At 45.6% G+C, this 20,576-nt stretch overlaps 5 pseudogenes; 2 read left to right on the forward strand and 3 right to left on the reverse strand.

Annotated features, from left to right (window-relative positions):
• The first annotated feature begins 398 nt into the window (after positions 1–398).
• LOC143936819 (5S ribosomal RNA) lies at positions 399–517 on the forward strand (annotated as a pseudogene).
• A 616-nt stretch (positions 518–1,133) lies between these two features.
• Positions 1,134–1,252, forward strand: LOC143936960 (5S ribosomal RNA; annotated as a pseudogene).
• Positions 1,253–8,426: 7,174 nt separating this feature from the next.
• On the reverse strand, positions 8,427–8,545 carry LOC143937300 (5S ribosomal RNA; annotated as a pseudogene).
• Positions 8,546–8,867: 322 nt separating this feature from the next.
• LOC143937484 (5S ribosomal RNA) lies at positions 8,868–8,986 on the reverse strand (annotated as a pseudogene).
• A 3,530-nt stretch (positions 8,987–12,516) lies between these two features.
• On the reverse strand, positions 12,517–12,635 carry LOC143937021 (5S ribosomal RNA; annotated as a pseudogene).
• Between the last annotated feature and the right edge of the window lie 7,941 nt (positions 12,636–20,576).

Consider the following 20,576-nt stretch of genomic DNA (forward strand, 5'->3'; position numbering starts at 1 on the left):
TAGAACCTATTATGCTCCTCGTAAACTTTTTCAGTTTGGCCGAACGGCCGGACGCAAGTTGCCCCCGGTGCGGGAACATGGGGGGAGACATGATGCACATGTTTTGGAGATGCCCGAAGTTGATCCGCTACTGGACAGAGGTGACAGGAACCATTGATCGGGTGGTTGGAACCTCCACCAGGATGGGGGCGAAGTATTGTCTCCTGGGATTAGTTGAAGGAGTTGGAAACTCGGGAAGTAGCCAGATGGCAGTTCTGAGATGCCTATTTCAGGCAAGGAAACTGATTGCCCAACCCTGTTTAGCCTCCAATGTTGGCAATGACTTGTTTTTTTTCGCTTGTTTCCCAAGATGACCATGTTGGCGTTTGTCAAGATGGTTGAGAGTGCCCGAAGAGATCGCCTATGGCCCCATCACCTTGAAAGTGCCTGATCTTGTCTGATCTCGGAGGCTAAGCATTGTCGGGCCTGATTAGTAACTGGATGGGAGACCAACTGGGAATACCAGGTGCCGTAGGATTCTTTTTATGTTGTTGGCGTTGACATGGGTTTTTTTTTCCGCTTGTTTCCCAAGGTGATCATCTTGGCATTTGTCAAGAGGGCTGAGAGAGCCCAAAGAAATCTCCTACGGCCACATCCCCCTGAAAGCGCCCGATCTCATCTGATCTCAGAGGCTAAGCAGGGTCCGGCCTAGATAGTATTAAAGGTGCCGTAGGAATCTTTTTATATTGTTGGCTTTGACCTGTTTTTCTTTCGCTTGTTTCCCAAGGTGACCATTTTAGCATCAGTCAAGAGTTTTGAGTATGTCCCAAAGCGTTCGCCTGAGGTCACATCACCCTGAAAGCGCCCGATCTCAGAGGCTAAGCAGGGTCTGGGTCAGATGGGAGACCGGCAGGGTCTATGTTGTTGGCGTTGACCTTTTTTTTTTCACTTGTTTCCCAAGATAACCATCTTGGTATTTGTCAAGAGGGTTGAGAGTGTCTAAATAGAACACCTATGGCCACATCACCCTGAAAGCGCACAATCTCATCTGATCTCGGAGGCCTAGCAGTGTACGGCCTGGTTAATACCTGTATGGGAGACCATCTGTGAATACCAGGTGCCCAACAAGAGGGTTGAGAGTGCCCAAAGAGATCATCTACGGCCCCATCACCCTGAAAGCGCCCAATCTCATCTGATCTCAGAGGCTAAACAGTGTCGGGCCTGGTTAGTACCTGGATGGGAGACTGCCTGGAAATACCAGGTGCCATAGGCTTCTTTTTTTGTTGTTGGCTTTGAACTGTTTTTTTCGCTTGTTTCTCAAGGCGACCATCTTGGCGTTTGTCAAGAGGGTTGGGCGTGTCTTGAAGAGAACGCTTACGGCCACATCACCCTAAAAGCACCCGATCTTGTCTGATTTCAGAGGCTTAGCAGCATCAGGCCTGGTTAGTACCTGGACGGGAGACTGCCTGGGAAGACCAGGTGACATAGAAGGATCTGGCCTGGTTAGTGTCTTGATTGGGAGATCGCCTGGGAATTCCGGATGCCGTAGGATTCTTTTTATGTTGTTGGCTTTGACCTGTTTTTTTTCCCTTGTTTCCCAAGGTGACCATCTTGGCATTTGTCAAGAGGGTTGAGAGTGCACAAAGAAATTGCCTACGGGCACAACACCCTGAAAGCGCCCAATCTCGTTTGGTCTCAGAGGCTAAGCAGGGTTGGGCCTGGTTTGTACCTGGATGAGAGACCTCCTGGGTTTTCCAGATGCCGCAGGCTTCTTTTTATGTTGTTGGCGTTGACTTGTTTTTTTTGTTTGTTTCCCAAAGTGGCCATCTTGGCGTTTGTCAAGAGGGTTGAGCGTGCATTTGATCTCAGAGGCTAAGCAGGGTTGGGACATGGTTAGTACCTGGATGGGAGACCGCCTGGGATTTCTCGATGCCATAGGCTTTAGTTTTAAGTTGTTGGCATTGACTTATTTTCTTTATTTTTATTATTCTTTTATTAAGTAGAACAACATAAATATAACAGTCAACCATACAGCATGACCCAGGGTCACAATTACATGCTAACAAAAAATAGGCAGCCAAATATTTCTGGGTTCTCAGAGGGGAGTCCTACAGTTTCATGCAGAAAATAGAGAAACCCCACCTCCGACATGTAGTACAGTATAACTAGTGCAGCTCCGTTCGGACAAATGTAATCATGGAGAACAACTGGGACCACAGCGAGCCAGCTTATCATGACCTACGTGAACTAGAGTAAAATATGAGCCGGTCATGTCCAGAACCCTGGGGTTCTTCTGGGTCCCGAAGGCTAGTAAGGAGACAAGGCATAGTCAAAAGGGAGGACGGGGGAAGAAGAGAGTGCAAAGACGGAGAGAGAGGAGGTGGGGGGATGGCGACGGGGAAAAAAAGAAAAATAAAGACAAAAAGGGAGGGGGGAATGCCACCCAGGGCAGACATGGCCTACGTAGGTAAACGTTAGATGTTCAGTCGTTTTCTGGGACGGAGGCACTGCTCACCTCCCGAATGTAGTTTCGAGTACCAGTGAAATACCTCCAGGGCCTCCATGTAACACTAAATGCCTCTTCAGTGTTGTGAAGGGTGGCGGTCAATTCTTCCATCCGGAGAATATGATTGACTTTGGAATACCACAGCACCTTGGATGGGGGCTGAGGCTGCCTCCACAGTGCGGGAATGCAGGCCCGGGCGGCATTCAGGAGTTGCATTGTGAGGGTTTTTTTGTATTTTCGAACAGGCTGTTCGGTCAAGTGTAGAAGGCACGCTCCTGGGAACCCAAAAGTTCCTCAAGGTCGGGCATGCCCAGAAAAGGTGTCCCATGGTCCCCATATCTGAATTTCACCTCCAACAAACATCCGGGACTCAGGAGACGCCCTCCAGGCCGGCACAGCGGCCATTGACGAGTACCTAGCTTCGGCAAACCTCCCGTCGCTGACACAGGAAGAGATAGAGCTTCTCTCGCAACCTATCTCCCCGGAGGAATTGTCGGCAGCGTTAAGAGACTCACCCAAGGGCAAGGCACCAGGCCCAGATGGGTTTACGGTCCCTTATTATAAGGCCTTCCTCTCCCTGTTGTCCACGCCGTTTGTGTCAGCTTTTAACGCCCTATTGGAGGGCCAGACCTTTCCACCGGAGCTGTTGCAGGCAAGCATCTCGGTCATACTCAAGCCGGAGAAGGATCCGCTTCTCTGTGCGAACTACAGGCCCATCTCCTTATTAAACAGCGACCTTAAGCTCTTCACTAAGATACTGGCGGAGCGGTTGGCGCCCATTCTCCAACGCCTGATACCTCTGGATCAGGTGGGGTTTATTCGTAACAGGGAAGCCCGAGACAACACTACCAGGACAATCAATGTTATAGAACGCGTCAGACGCCTTAAACTACCGATTATGTTGCTCTCTGTGGACGCAGAAAAAACGTTTGACAGGGTGAGCTGGCCTTTTTTGCTAGCCACCCTGCGAAGCTTGGGTGTACCCCCCCATGCTTTCATGCGTTACAGCTCTTTACTCGTCACCGACGGCGATGGTTAGGGTCAATGGGTTTGCCTCGTCGCGTTTCACTATTGGCAATGGAACGAGGCAGGGATGCCCGTTGTCCCCCCTTTTGTTTGTCCTATCGCTTGAACCCTTGCTGCACCACATCAGGCAGAACATAGACATCAAGGGACTGGACACCCCCTCACACCACCATAAGGTCGCAGCCTTTGCAGATGACCTCTTGTTCTATGTCTCGGAGCCTCACATTACATTGCCGAATCTCTTAGCGGAAATAAGACGATATGGCACCCTGTCAAATTTTAAAATTAACTTACAGAAATCGGAAGCACTCAACGTCTCCCTGTCTACCAACGCCCAGACGAGTCTAAGCACTAATTTTCCCTTTCGTTGGGCAACTGGGGCTATACAATATCTGGGTACCAAGGTTCCCCCGGACCCACATCTGATTTTCCAATTGAATTTCCAGCCGCTTCTAAAAAATTTTGCCGTAGATCTAGAGAGGTGGTCAAAGTTGGCGACCTCTTGGTTTGGGAGATGCAATGTGCTCAAAATGAATGTAATGCCCAGACTCTTGTACCTATTACAAGCCTTACCGATAAAAATCCCCCAATCATTTTTTAAAGCCATGCGCTCCATCTTTATTCGATACGTATGGCAGGGCAGGCCTCCAAGACTCAGCCGAACATTACTGCTCAGATCAAAAGACAAGGGAGGGATTGGCCTCCCAGATCCGGCATGGTACTATACGGCGGTGCACATGAACAGAGTAGTTGACTGGTGCAGACACCTGAAGGATAAGCTGTGGGTTCGTCTGGAGCGTGAATCCGTACCATTTCCAGGTTTGCCCTGGAGTGGACCGGGCTGGTCGGGAGCGACGCAGGCACACCCACTCATTGAGCCAATGTTACAAGAGCTAGACAGATATTTTACCCTGATGGGCGTGCCCAGTTTCCCTTCGCCCATGACTCCTATTATTGGACACCCACGCTTTGAACCCGGCATGACGGAAAAGTCTTTCCGCCTCGACCCTGACCGGGACCTTGTGCGGGCCTCTTCTTTTCTTGGCCCTAGGACGTGGACAGCGGTCTCCACTATGTACGAGGCGTTAGCAACCACTGCCCTGGGACAGTGGAAGCTTGCCCAACTCTCCCACTTCTTGAAATCTTTGCCAAACAGTGGCGAATTCCGCAGACCCCTAACATCGTTTGAGGAGGTATGCTCAGGAGAGGGACCGACCCGAGGGTCTCTTTCCCTGTCATATCGCATCCTACTTGACCAACTCTCCCAGGGTAACCTGGTGTTCGTGGAAAAATGGGAGCAAGACCTGCATATCCGGCTCTCGCCAGACCAGAAGAACCGCGCGCTTCTTTTTGCGCACAAGTCATCCCTATGCAGTAAATACCAGGAAATAGCTTATAAAATTTTGACCCGATGGTACAGGACCCCCACTGTCCTGGCGGCTATGTTTCCCGGTCACAGCCCTTTGTGCTGGAGATGCGGTGAACAAGCCGGCACGTTACTACATATCTTCTGGGAATGCCCTCAACTGGCCCATTTCTGGAGACAGGTTCTCAATATCATTTATGACCTCACGGCTATTGATCTCCAGAACAACCCAGCTGCGATCTTCCTCAATCTGACCCCACTCTCGAGCAAGAAGTACCATAAATCTCTCTTAAAACATCTTCTGAGTGGGGCCAGGGCATGTATACCTAGCATGTGGAAACAGCAGGCCGCTCCACTGGTGTCTCACTGGTTTGCAAGAGTTTGCGACATCTACCGTATGGAACAGCTCACATCAGCGTTAGGCGACAGGGAGGAAGAGCACACTGCTCGTTGGTTGTCGTTGGTTGTCTTGGAGCCCCCCATCCCCTTCTCCTGCCCATTTGCTCCCCCCTCTTTCCCTACCCCCTAACTCCCAAGTATAATTAAAATACATGGTGATTGCAAGGATCTTTTCGTTTTGTTCCCTCGATTTCCCAGCCAGGGGTTGGCGGCCCTCGGGGTGGTCCCGGCTGAGCTCTTTGACCAATAGAATGAAGGTGACCGATGTTAGAGGCCCCTCAATCTGGGCCTTGAGGGGGATCGCCCCGCGGACTGCCCTGGTTTATAAGTAGACACTGGGGTGCCAGATCATTAGAGTGGGATAATGTGGTGGCCTAGCCACGGCTGGGGCTGCTGCTGACATAAGTTGTTAGGTTTCCCCCGGTCCCCCACGAAGTATTAACTATGTATTTTTGTTAACCTGGAAAACTGAGGGATCTATGTCTTTTAAAGTTTGTCTCTGTATTACCTGCAATCCGTAAATAAAGAATAAAAAAAAAAAAAAGACACTAACCAGACCAGACCAGATCCTTCTATGGCACCTGGTCTTCCCAGGGAGTCTCCCATCCAGGTACTAACCAGGCCTGACGCTGCTTAGCCTCTGAAATCAGACGACATCGGGTGCTTTCAGGTTGATGTGGCCGTAAGCGTTCTCTTCAAGACACGCCCAACCCTCTTGACAAACGCCAAGATGGTCGCCTTGAGAAACAAGCAAAAAACAACATAAAAAGAAGCCTATGGGCTTACAGCGGACCTTAAAAGATGGGACCCACTAGCTCTGTCATGGTTCGGACGCTGTAATGTGTTGAAGATGAACGCGATGCCACGACTTCTGTATCTACTACAAGCCTTACCTATCAAAATACCCCAGACTTTCTTTCATGCGGTTCGCTCAATCTTTATCAAGTTCCTCTGGCGCGGAAAACATAAGCGTATTGGTAGGACAATGCTATTGCGACCGAAATTGCGGGGAGGTAATGGCTTCCCGGACCCTGCTCTATATTACACAGCGACGCACATGACACCGGTGGTTGACTGGTGCCGGTGTTCTGCCATATACTGTCCGGCCATGATATAGTGTCCGCGCCGTACTGCGCATACGCAGTACGGAGCAGACGAAGCTTCGGAAAATCTCCGAAGCTGAACGGCGCCTGCGCGGTGAGTGGAGGTGGTAGCCCCACCATCCAAGCGGACATAGGGTTGTGAATATTAGAGGGTCCCTCGCAGGCGAGCTTTGCTCGCCACGCTTCGGGCTCGGCCTCGCTGCGCTCGCCTCTTTTATATTCTTACTCTATGTCCACTTGGATAGTGGGGATAGAACCTGGACTCAGTGCGCAGGCGCCGTTCATGCTCCGCAATTTTCGGAATCTGTGTTGCTGTGTACTGCGCATGCGCAGTACACAGCGGACACTATCCGATGGGGGACCATATGTGATAAGACACCGGCATGGGGAACTGAAGCTATGGGTCAAGCTAGAGCAGGAGATGGCGCGGGTTCCACTGGCTGGTCTGCCTTGGGCGGGGAGGCCATTGGAGCCCTGTGTGACTACTCACCCGTTAATTGGCCCCTCGCTCGCCGAGATGGATAGTTTTTTTCACCTTTCCCACCTGACTAACTTCCCTTCTCCTATGACCCCAATTATTGGACATCCTAGATTCCCTCCGGGCCTGTCTGACCAGGCCTTTACCAGGCAAGCCTCGAAAGGGCTTCTGAGAGCAGCCCTATTTTTGGACCCACGGGCTTGATTCCCGTGGAGACCATACTGCTAGAGCAAGTACCTGTTGCATTGGATAGCTGGAGAGCTAGACAGCTAATCCATTTCCTCGGATCACTACCTAACCATTCGTTCTTCTCTAGACAATTCCACCCCTTCGAGGAACTTTGCCTGGATGATGGCCCAATTCGTGGTTCCCTCTCTAGGTCCTACCAAATCCTGACAGACGCACAATCCTCAACGGATCCACCCTTCCTAGCTAAATGGAAAAGGGACTTACAAACTACATTCTCCAAACCACAGAAGGACAGAATACTCTTTTTCGCCCATAAGTCGTCACTCTGCAGTAAATATCAGGAGATCTCATATAAGCTGATCACACGCTGGTATCGTACACCGGTGGTGTTGGCCAAAATATTCCCCGGTCAATCTGACCGCTGCTGTCACTGTGGGCAACAGACTGGCACCATTCTCCACATTTTCTGGGAATGCCCTAAATTACAAACATTCTGGCAGCCTGTCCTGAGACTCATCCACAAGTTCACAGACATTTCCTTAGCCAATGATCCCGCAGCAGTTCTTCTCAATCTAACTCCTATGTCGAGAAAGCGTTATCATAAGTCCTTACTTAAACATCTCCTCAATGCAGCTAGGGCCTGCATCCCAAGTCAGTGGAAAGAGCAATCTGCTCCAATGGTGACCCAGTGGTTCGCAAGGGTAAATGATATTGAACGAATGGAAGACCTGACTGCCAAAATGAGGGATAAAACGGAGGAGCATGGGAACAGATGGTTCTACTGGACCCAGTTTCGCTTTTCGTAAGAATACCTCCGCGAGACATAGTAAGCTCATGGTGATCGTTGGAGATCGCTGTTCCAAACGTTGGACAGCTGATGAACTGGTGAGCCGAGGGCGTCTCTTGCTCCCTGGGAGGGGACCCCACACTATCCACTCTACCCACGACACCCCCTTACCCCTTCTTTTCCTTTTCTGCCATTTCCTTCCCCAATCTTCTCTTTCCCCTTCTCCCTCCTTTCAGTTCTACTATTTCCCTTCTTAACTCAAAAAAGGGAAAAGAAAATGGTATGTTCCGACCCCATTTGACTACTACACAATACTCTTCCCCTATCTATGGATATCTAAACTCTTCGAGGGTAGCAGGGCTAGTATCAATAATATTTTAAGTGGTAGAGGATCCCAACGAGATGGAGCTTTAATCTCATCTTGATATGACCGTAAAGCTGTACACGTGCTATTCTCCTCAGACTTCTTACCATTGGCTCTGATATCCATGCAATATGATCGTTTGTTTGTAACTATTTGTATCACACATTCTGTGAAGTTGCCTTTGCATTGTATGTCGCATACTACTAAATAAAAAAACAAAAAAAACAGAAGCCTATGGCACCTGGTATTCCCAGGCGGTCTCCCATCCAGGTACTAACCAGGCCCGACACTGTTTAGCATCCGAGATCAGACGAGATTGGGCGCTTTCAGGGTGATGGGGCCGTAGGTGATCTCTTCTGGCACTCTCAATCCTCTTGACAAATGCCAAGATGGTCACCTTGGGAAACAAGTGAAAAAAAAACAGGTCAATGTCAACAACATAAAAAGAAGAATACGGCACCTGGTATTCCAACGCCATCTCCCATCCAGGTACTAACAAGGCCCAACCCTTCTTAGCCTCAGAAAAGAGAAGAGATAGGGCTCTTTCAGGGTGATGCTGCTGTAAGCGATCTCTTTGGGCACTCTCAACCCTCTTGACAAATGCCAAGATGGTCACCTTGGGAAACAAGCAAAAAAAAAAAAACGAATCAACGCCAACAACATAAAAAGAAGCCTACAATAACTGGTAATCCCAGGTGGTCTCCCATCCAGGTACTAACCAGGCCCGACTCTTCTTAGCCTCCAAGATCAGACGAGATTGGGTGCTTTCAGAGTGATGTGGCCATAGGCAATCTCTTCAGGCACTCTCAACCCTCTTGACAAACACCAAGATGGTCACTTTGGGAAATAAGCGGAAAAAAAACAGGTCAACGCCAACAACATAAAAAGAAGTCTACGACACCTGGTATTCCCAGGCGGTCTCCCATCCAGGTACTAACAAGGCCCGACTCTATTAGCCTCCAACATCAAACGAGATCGGGTGCTTTCAGGGTGATGTGCCCGTAGGCAATCTCTTCAGGCACTTTCAACCCTCTTGACAAACGCCAAGATAGTCACCTTGGGAAACAAGCAAAAAAATAAAAATAAGTCGGAAGCTAGAGACAATACGGCCCGAGTCCTCAATTTAATCCATGCGGCGCATGTACAGGGAAGGCCCTTGCTTATGTTGTCAACGGACACGGAGAAGGCCTTTGACAGGGTGGCCTGGCACTTTATGCAGGCCACCCTGGAACATATAGGTCTTGGCCCCAACATGATGAGCTGGGTAATTTCGCTTTACTCCACGCCATCGGCAGCGGTACGGGTGACCGAGTGGTGCTCGGACTCTTTCCCCATCACTAATGGGACGAGGCAGGGGTGCCCTCTGTCTCCCCTAATTTTAATTCTGACACTGGAACCACTTATGTGTCACGTTCGGAATGACCCGAATATTACTGGCATATCCAAACCCTCGGCACACCACAAAATTGCGGCGTACGCTGACGATCTAATTTTTTCCGTCTCCAATCCACACATTTTGCTTCCCAAAATACTTGCGTCTCTACAGCGACACGACAACCTATATGTATTGAATATATCGGTTCCGGATGGTGAGGCCAAGAGGCTCCGCTCCTCTTTTCCATTCTACTGGGCTGAAAAATCTATACGTTAACTGGGCGTTGACATCGCAGCGGATTTAGCGCAATTGTACCTGCTTAATTTTGTCCCTCTCCTGGATAGACTGAAATCTGATTTGGGAAACTGGAATGCTTTAACACTGACCTGGTTCGGGCGCTGTAATGCATTCAAAATGATGGCCCTCCCTCGGATCTTATACATGTTCCAGACATTACCGATCCGGTTACCCCCAATTTTTTTCAGACAACTGCAGGTGCTGCTCCGGGACTTTATTTGGGCGCGCAAACCGCCCAGAGCCCGTTTGCAATTGCTTGCCAGACCAAAGGACAAGGGGGGTCTGGGTCTCCCAGATCTCAGACAATACTACAGAGTGACTCTGCTAGCGAGAGTCGTTGATTGGCATTGTAATGGCCCACACAAGCAGTGGGTGGAGATGGAGATTGAGGATGGATCCATTCCCCTATTGACCTCCCCGTGGCTCCTGTCCTCCCTACCAAAAGACCTCAGAGGTCACCCCGTAGTGGGAGCTACGTTGGCTGTTGTGCGGAGGTTGTTCCGCTGCACACACATTGCTCCCCTGCCATCACCAATGACTCCGGTTATAGGTAATCCAGACTTCCCATCGGGATTTACCAACAAGAAACTGCGACAGTTGACAGTGGTGGGGAAACAGCGTCTGGGAGAGGTGTGGCCCACGGGAGGGCTCCCGACCACGTAAACTGTCGCCGAGCTTTCTGACCCTCCGCTTGACTTGTTTAGTGCTTATCAACTTCGTCACTTTCTTCTGGCCATACAAAGGGCCCCCTACACTCCTAGAGACCTGACACCCTATAAATCCATCTGTCACAAAAGGGAACCTGTGCGACACACCCTCTCCCTCCTGTACAACCTATTGAGTAGTCAGGAGGAGGAGTCGACCCCCACCATTTATCCACAAATGGGAGAGGGACTTAGGCATCACATTTACCCCACAACAGATAGGGAAGATCCTGACCTTAGTACATAAAGCTTCCATCGCAAACCAATATCAAGATACAAGATAGTCTCACGCTGGTATAGAGTCCCATACCTTCTGAATAAAATGGATAGATCGATCCTGGATGTTTGTTGGAGGTGAAATTCAGATATGGGGACCATGGGACACCTTTTCTGGGCATGCCCGACCTTGAGGAACTTTTGGGTTCCCAGTAGCGTGCCTTCTACACTTGACCGAACAGCCTGTTCGAAAATACAAAAAAACCCTCACGATGCAACTCCTGAATGCCGCCCGGGCCTGCATTCCCGCACTGTGGAGGCAGCCTCAGCCCCCATCCAAGGTGCTGTGGTATTCCAAAGTCAATCATATTCTCCGGATGGAAGAATTGACCGCCACCCTTCACAACACTGAAGAGGCATTTAGTGTTACATGGAGGCCCTGGACGTATTTTACTGGTACTCGAGACTACATTCGGGAGGTGAGCAGTGCCTCCGTCCCAGAAAACGACTGAACATCTAACGTTTACCTACGTAGGCCATGTCTGCCCTGGGTGGCATTCCCCCCCTCCTTTTTGTCTTTATTTTTCTTTTTTTCCCCGTCGCCATCCCCCCACCTCCTCTCTCTCCGTCTTTGCACTCTCTTCTTCCCCCGTCCTCCCTTTTGACTATGCCTTGTCTCCTTACTAGCCTTCGGGACCCAGAAGAACCCCAGGGTTCTGGACATGACCGGCTCATATTTTGCTCTGGTTCACGTAGGTCATGATAAGCTGGCTCGCTGTGGTCCCAGTTGTTCTCCATGATTACATTTGTCCGAACGGAGCTGCACTAGTTATACTGTACTACATGTCGGAGGTGGGGTTTCTCTATTTTCTGCATGAAACTGTAGGACTCCCCTCTGAGAACCCAGAGTTATTTGGCTGCCTATTTTTTGTTAGCATGTAATTGTGACCCTGGGTCATGCTGTATGGTTGACTGTTATATTTATATTGTTCTACTTATACTTAATAAAAGAATAAAACAAAAAAAATAAATAAGTCAATGCCAACAACTTAAAAAAAAAGCCTATGGCATCGAGAAATCCCAGGCGGTCTCCCATCCCGGTACTAACCAGGTCCCAACCCTGCTTAGCCTCTGAGATCAAATGCACGCTCAACCCTCTTGACAAACGCCAAGATGGTCACCTTGGGAAACAAACAAAAAAAAACAAGTCAATGCCAACAACATAAAAAGAAGCCTGCAGCATTTGGAAAACCCAGGCGGTCTCCCATCCAGGTACAAACCAGGCCCAACCCTGCTTAGCCTCTGAGACCAAACGAGATTGGGCGCTTTCAGGGTGTTGTGCCCGTAGGCAATTTCTTTGTGTACTCTTAACCCTCTTGACAAATGCCAAGATGGTCACCTTGGGAAAAAAGGGAAAAAAAACAGGTCAAAGCCAACAACATAAAAAGAATCCTACGGCATCCGGTATTCCCAGGCGATCTCCCAATCAAGACACTACCAGACCAGATCCTTCTATGTAACCTGGTCTTCCCAGGCAGTCTCCCATCCAGGTACTAACCAGGCCTGATGCTGCTAAGCCTCTGAAATCAGACGAGATCGGGTGCTTTCAGTGTGATGTGGCCGTAAGCGTTCTCTTCAAGACACGGCCAACCCTCTTGACAAACGCCAAGATGGTCGCCTTGAGAAACAAGCGAAAAAAACAGTTCAAAGCCAACAACAAAAAAAGAAGTCTATGGCACCTGGTATTTCCAGGCGGTCTCCCATTCAGGTACTAACCAGGCCCGACACTGTTTAGCCTCTGAGATCAGATGAGATTGGGCGCTTTCAGGGTGATGGGGCCGTAGGTGATCTCTTTGGGCACTCTCAACCCTCTTGTTAAACACCAAGATGGTCACCTTGGGAAACAAGCGAAAATAAACAGGTAAATGCCAACAACATAAAAAGAAGCCTACGGCACCTGGTATTCACAGATGGTCTCCCATACAGGTATTAACCAGGCCGTACACTGCTAGGCCTCCGAGATCAGATGAGATTGTGCACTTTCAGGGTGATGTGGCCATAGGTGTTCTATTTAGACACTCTCAACCCTCTTGACAAATACCAAGATGGTTATCTTGGGAAACAAGTGAAAAAAAAAAGGTCAACGCCAACAACATAGACCCTGGCGGTCTCCCATCTGACCCAGACCCTGCTTAGCCTCTGAGATCGGGCGCTTTCAGGGTGATGTGACCTCAGGCGAACGCTTTGGGACATACTCAAAACTCTTGACTGATGCTAAAATGGTCACCTTGGGAAACAAGCGAAAGAAAAACAGGTCAAAGTACTATCCAGGCCGGACCCTGCTTAGCCTCTGAGATCAGATGAGATCGGGCGCTTTCAGGGGGATGTGGCCGTAAGAGATTTCTTTGGGCTCTCTCAGCCCTCTTGACAAATGCCAAGATGATCACCTTGGGAAACAAGCGGAAAAAAAAAAGCATGTCAACGCCAACAACATAAAAAGAATGCTACGGCACCTGGTATTCCCAGTTGGTCTCCCATCCAGTTACTAATCAGGCCCGACAATGCTTAGCCTCCGAGATCAGACAAGATCAGGCACTTTTAAGGTGATGGGGCCATAGGCGATCTCTTCGGGCACTCTCAACCATCTTGACAAACGCCAACATGGTCATCTTGGGAAACAAGCGAAAAAAACCAAGTCATTGCCAACATTGGAGGCTAAGCAGGGTTGGGCAATCAGTTTCCTTGCCTGAAATAGGCATCTCAGAACTGCCATCTGGCTACTTCCCGGGTTTCCAACTCCTTCAACTAATCCCAGGAGACAATACTTCGCCTCCATCATGGTGGAGGTTCCAACCACCCGATCAATGGTTCCTGTCACCTCTGTCCAGTAGCGGATCAACTTCGGGCATCTCCAAAACATGTGCATCATGTCTCCCCCCATGTTCCCGCACCGGGGGCAACTTGCGTCCGGCCGTTTGGCCAAACTGAAAAAGTTTACGAGGAGCATAATAGGTTCTATATAATAAGAACAGATGTGACATCCTGTGTGAGGAGAGCCACAATTCACCACAGGCAGGATTCCTGCGGCCAATTATAGCTCAGGGGGGTTTAGTACACACCCCACACTATATAAGGCCGCCAGCATGGCGGCCTTGTATAGTGTGTTGCGGTGGTCAGGGAAAGAGGACGATAGGCAGGGACAGTGTCTTTACTGCTTGGGAACCTAGCACTGTTACAATGGGTGTTATGTGCCTCCTGCACAGTACACACCTGAAGCTACCCTTTATTACTGGTGTTCAATTTCTGCAATACATGCATCTGCAGTGCAGAAGTTAGAGTCGGTGTTGTGTGCCTCCTGCACAGTATACACCTTATTGCTGGTGTTCTGTTTCTGTAATACAGTACTGTTACAGTGCTAGGGTGTACAGAGAAGCTGGTATATATAGAAGACTACAGCATACAGAAGAAAGGCTAGTGAATACAGAATACAGGTTTCGTGTATGTAGATAGGCTTGAGTATACAGAGATGCTAGAGTAAACAGTGAGGCTGGGGTACACAGAGAGGCTAGTTTAAAGACAAATACAAAGATGTTAGTGTATATAGAGAGGTTAGTGTATAGAGAGAGTCGAGTGTATACAGAAAGGACAGTGCATATAGAGAAGCTAGTGTATACAGAAAGGGTATACATGAAAGCTGACATTCTATACAGAAGACTGGGTAGTGTATACAGAGAGTCTAGTGGGTACAGAAGACAGGCTGGTGTATTCTAGCTAGTTTTTACAGTCTAGTGTATACAGAAGACAGGCTGTGGTATACAGAGAGTTTAGTGTATTCAGAGAGTCTAGTGTATACAGTCGGCGAGTGTATACATAAGACTGGCTAGTTTACACAGTGTTTACAGAGATGCAAGGGTGTACAGAGAAGCTGGTATATATAGAAGACTACAGCATACAGAAGAAAGGCTAGTTAATACACAATACAGAAGACTCGTGTATGTAGATAGGCTTGAGTATACAGAGATGCTAGAGTAAACAGTGAGGCTAATTTAAAGAGAGGCTAGTATATACAAAGATGTTAGTGTATATAGAGTGTATAAAGGAGAGGGTATAAATTAGAGGGTCGAGAGTATACAGAAAGGACAGTGCATATAGAGAAACTAGTGTATACAGAAGACAGGCTTGGGTATACATCAAAGCTGACAGTGTATACAGAAGACTGGGTAGTGCATACAGAGAGTCTATTGGGTAAAGAAGACAGGCTGGTGTATTCTAGCTAGTTTTTACAGTCTAATCTATACAGAAGACAGGCTGTGGTATACTGAGGGTTTAGTGTATTCAGAGAGTCTAGTGTACAGAGATGCAAGGGTGTACAGAGAAGCAGGAAGCTAGTATATATAAGGCTAGTGAATACAGGCTAGTGAATGCAGATAGGCTTGAGTATACAGAGATGCTAGAGTAAACAATGAGGCTGGGGTACACAGAGAGGCTAATTTAAAGAGAGGCTAGTATATACAAAGATGTTAGTGTATATAGAGAGGTTAGTGTATAGAGAGAGTCGAGTGTATACAGAAGACAGGCTTGGGTATACATCCAAGCTGACAGTGTATACAGAAGACTGGGTAGTGTATACAGAGATTCTAGTGGGTACAGAAGACAGGCTGGTGTATTCTAGCTAGTGTTTACAGTCTAGTGTATACAGAAGACAGGCTGTGGTATACAGAGGGTTTAGTGTATTACAGAGATGCAAGGGTGTACAGAGAAGCTAGTATATATAAAAGACTACAGCATACAGAAGAAAGGCTAGTGAATACAGAATAAAGGCTGGCTTCTACGGAGAGGCTACCACTACGGAGATGCAGAACACTATATATAGAGAGAGGGTATATAGAGAGGCTAGATTATACAGAGAGGCTAGTGCATAGAGTGAAGCTATTGTATATAGAAGCCTGGTTAGTGTATACAGAGAAGCTAGTGTGTACAGAAGAAAGGCTAGACAGGCTATAAAGAGAGACAAGTTTTTACAGAAGACAGTTTGGGGTATACAGAGATGCTAGTTTATACAGAGAGACTAATGTATACAGAAGACAGGCTAGGGCATACAGAAGACGGGCTAGTGTATTCAGAACATAGGCTAGTGTATATCGAAGACAGGCTATTGTATGCAGAAGACCGGCTAGTGTAAACATGCTGGTGTATATAGAGAGGCTAGTGAATTTAGAGGGTAGGCTAAGTGATAACAGAAGACAATCTGGGCTATACAGAGACATTTCATCATTTCATCTAGCTCACATCTCTAATGGAGTTTGTCTCATTGCCATGTTATGCCTTTTCATTCTTATGCTAAATATAGATCACTACACGATTTTAATCATCCACATCAAGCATGCAATAAAACTATCATACATCAAAATAAACCATGTACTCTTTTGCTCTATTTTGCATATTTGTACCGGGACCTTGAGTATGTGACAGTCCTGACACACCATCCTGACTTATTTTTCTTTATTTCTTATTAGAAATGGAGAGTACTATCTCAAAATCCGCTTAAATCTATTCACTTCTACCGCTTTTTGCTACCAGACATGCTGCACATACTAAGAGTAATGTAACCATCGCTCTCTAACGATGTAAACAGTTTTATTGCTTTTCTGACATTGACCGAGTATCTCTGACATTAACTGAGTATCTCTCTGCACTATGATCTTAATAATAATAATAATAATAATAGGATTGTGTAATGCAAAGATCAACTAGTCAATCAATAAGCTTTCTCATTGGTACCGGCATATCCTTTAAATTTAGACTAACGCAACTATTTCTCGGCCATTTTCAAGCTAAGCTTTCAATCTCTTACCTTTGAACAGCGATACTTCCTCCCTACAATATTAAGCCATTTAAATGTCCTATTGGTCGCCTATATTATACAACTCGGTTAAAAGCCTACATGTAGAGAATAAAACTAGTCTTACATCTTAATAAAACAGTTTTATTGCTCAACCAGTATCAGCTGTCATGACAAATAAACGTTTCCACGTTTTGACTCTATTTTCTGTATTACTTCTTTTTCTCCACCTTATCTGTCACAGTTAAAACACAGTGACAAAACATTTCTTTTTACCGCAGCAAAATGTGAGAAAAGCAGTGTAAGCCGTCTTTCTGCCATATGCAACCATCTCTCGCTACCTCTATGCAATAGGATTCTCTTTCCATTGGAAACGGAAAACAGTCAGTGTAAGCCGTCTTCGTGCGTAACAAAATTAATGGAACGATTTACACGTTAGAATTTGCAAGCTACGTCAATTTACTATTAAATAGAGTACCTTTGCATTTATCCCTTGACTTTGCAACTATCCCTTGATCCCTTTTGTGTATTCACTTTATCTCGACCTATATATACTGCCTCAATATTTTCCTAATTTGTTTTGCTATACTTATTATTATTATATCATAGAGATTACTAACTCTAAATCATTGTAAACCTAACCATAGTTATAATGTCCACAGCTAATTTTACGTTAAAGCAAAATTCACACAAAACCATCTTTTTAAAACCTTTACACATTAAGAGTAATGCAACCATCTCTCGCTACCTCTATGCAATAGGATTCTCTTTCCAGTGGAAACGGAAAACAGTCAGTGTAAGCCGTCTTCTTGAGCAGCAAAATGAATGGAACGATTTACACGTTGGAATTTGCAAGCTACGTCAATTTACTGTTAAATAGAGTACCTTTGCATTTATCCCTTGACTTTGCTACTATCCCTTGATCCCTTTTGTGTATTCACTATATCTCGACCTATACATACTGCCTCAGAATTTTCCTAATTTGTTTTGCTATACTTATTATTATTATTTTATAGAGATTACTATCTCTAAATCATTGTAACAAGTTATAATGTCTACAGCTAATTTTACGTTAAAGCAAAAGTCACACAAAACCATCTTTTTAAAACCTTTTACACACTGCACATTAAGATTAATGCAACCATATCTCGCTACCTCTATGCAATAGGATTCTCTTTCTGACTCTATTTTGTGTATTACTTCTTCTCCACATTAACTGTCACACTGATAACCATTTGTAACACATAACACTCGCAACACATTTTTTAACAGCGGCAAAATGTGAGAAAAGCAGTGGGACGGTTTACTTGATTGAGAAGTGGTTGCAGTAGCAAAGCATAGCAATACATTAATAACACATAATGCAACTATTTTACATTCATTTTACATTCACATCATGCATACATCCTAATGTAAGCTGTCTATCATTATTAATGTTCATGGTTACTGATACATTATGCCGATGACCAGTGGAAACGGAAAACAGTCAGTGTAAGCCGTCTTCGTGCGTAACATAATTAATGGAACGATTTACACGTTGGAATTTTCAAGCTACGTCAATTTACTCTTAAATACCCTTTAGCTGCTTAGCTCACACTTTGCTGTATGTAGCCGCGTTTACATGTAAGTAACCAATGGGGATTGACATTTCATGTCCATCTCACATCTCTAATGCAATTTGTCTCTTTGCCATGTCATACTTTGCCAGTTATTATACTTTCTCATCCGATATTAAACTAGGCGTTGCTGATATTTCATGATTACAGCAATCATCTCATCTAATTGCTATTCCGACATTCTGCCTTGGTATTTCTTTGCAACGCTCTATTGAACAATGTAAAGGTAAGCTAGATATTTTGTGTATTTCCACTTAAACTCGACCTGTATATACTCTCTCAATATTATCTTTTCTAATTTTGCTAAATTAGATTATAGAGTTTGCTATGTCTAAATCCAGGTTACCTACTCACCTTTATTACGTATACTGCTAATTTTAGGATAATACAAAACCATCTTATTGCTTCTTTACACGCTGCACATATTAAGAGTAATGCAATGCTACCGTGAACAGTTTAATTGCTCGTCTCACATTTAGCTGGTATCTCTCTGCTATAGGAAACTGAATTTGTACTACAACGATCACTCATCTAATATCAGTCCACTCAGTGCTACCGGGATAACTTTTACATTTAGAGTAATGAAATGATTTCTCAGTCATTTTGGAGCTACTGCAACTAACGCTTCCGATCTCATTTCGACTGCAATACTTAATCTCTGCTATTGCAGAATATTTAGCTGCTTAGCTCACACTTTGCTGTACGTAGCCGTGGCGATTGGCATTTCAACTCTAATTCATATTCACATTTCTAATGCAGTTTGTCTTTTTGCCATGTCATCCTCTGTTAGTTATTATGCTTTCTCATCCTTGTGCTCCAATATTGGGGTATATTCACTACATGATTAAAGACACGTAATGAACTTGATTGATAAAAACCTACACACGTTGTTGCTGTTATTTCGTGTATTTCCACTTAAACCCGTTATAGTTATTTTGCTATATTTATTACTAGTATAAACAGATTACTATCTCTAAATCCTGGTAAACCAGCTCACACTAAACCATCAAATTTCTACCTTACACGCAGCACATATTAACATATTAACATTTAGCCGGTATAGTGAAATAGTAAACGAAATGTGTAGATCACTCATCTAATATCGTCTTTTCAGTGCTGCCGGAACATATTTTAAATTTAGAGTAATGCAACGATTTCTCAGTTTTATGAAGCTACTGCAACTAACGCTTTGAATCTCTTTCCTGATAAATTACGCTCTGCAATATTAAGCCATGTAAATTGTCCTATTGGTCTGCTAACAATGCTATGTATAATAATACAAATCTTTTAAAAGCAATATCGTCTCACTGCAATACTTACACTCTGCATAATATATATGAATAATGCGAATAATGCTAATAATAAAGTCGTCTAAAACTCGGCTATAAGTAGAGAATAAAACTATCTTACATCAAAATAAACCATGTACTGCCAAACCAATAACGGCCAATTACTTAACGTCTATCAGTCAATGACTTAACAAAATAAACTTAGCACTCTTTTGCTCTATTTTGAATAGTTGTAGTTCTCCACATTAACTGTCACATTGATATCACCACTGACAATACACCACTTTTTAACAGCACCAAAATATGAAAAAAGCACTTTATATGTTTCAAAAGTAGTTGCATTAGCAAAAAATAAAGTCCTGTCTTCTTTACACGCTAGCTTTTCTGTATACATTAATCTCTCTGTGTACACCAGCCACTCAATATAGACTAGCCTCTCTGTCTTCTGTACACAGGTGCCCGTAATCTATATACACTAGCCTGCCTTCTTTTTACAATAGTCTTGGTGTCCCAGCCTCTCTGCATACACTAGCCTCACTGAATTCCCCAGACTGTATTCTGTATACACAAGCCTATCTGTAAAAAAAAATAGCCGTTCTTCTGCATACTCTAGCCTCTCTGTGTAACACAGTCTCTCTCTGGATTCCCTAGCCTACATCTCTGCATACCCAGGACCTTCCTCTGTATAATCTAGCCTATCTGTATACACTAGCCTGTCTTTTGTACAAATTAGCTTCTCTGTAGCCGGTCTTCTGTATACACGATCATCACTGTCTACTCTTGGTTGTCTTTTGTATACACTAGCATCTCTTTATACATATACATATACAGCTCTCTGTATACCCAAGCCTCTCTGTATACACTAGTCCACCGGTATACACTAGCAAGTCTGCCTACACTATCCTCTCTTTGTAACTCAACTTCTCTCTCTGTATACCTTAGCTTCCATCTCTGCATACCCAGGACGTTCTTCTCTATAATCTAGCCTATGTGTATACACTAGCCGGTCTTCTGTAGACATTAGCCTCCCTGTATAAACT

This window comes from Lithobates pipiens, unplaced genomic scaffold, assembly GCF_037356315.1.
Source record: "Lithobates pipiens isolate NorthernLeopardFrog02 unplaced genomic scaffold, aLitPip1_a1.2 Scaffold_28, whole genome shotgun sequence".
Classification (NCBI taxonomy): Eukaryota; Metazoa; Chordata; class Amphibia; order Anura; family Ranidae; genus Lithobates; species Lithobates pipiens.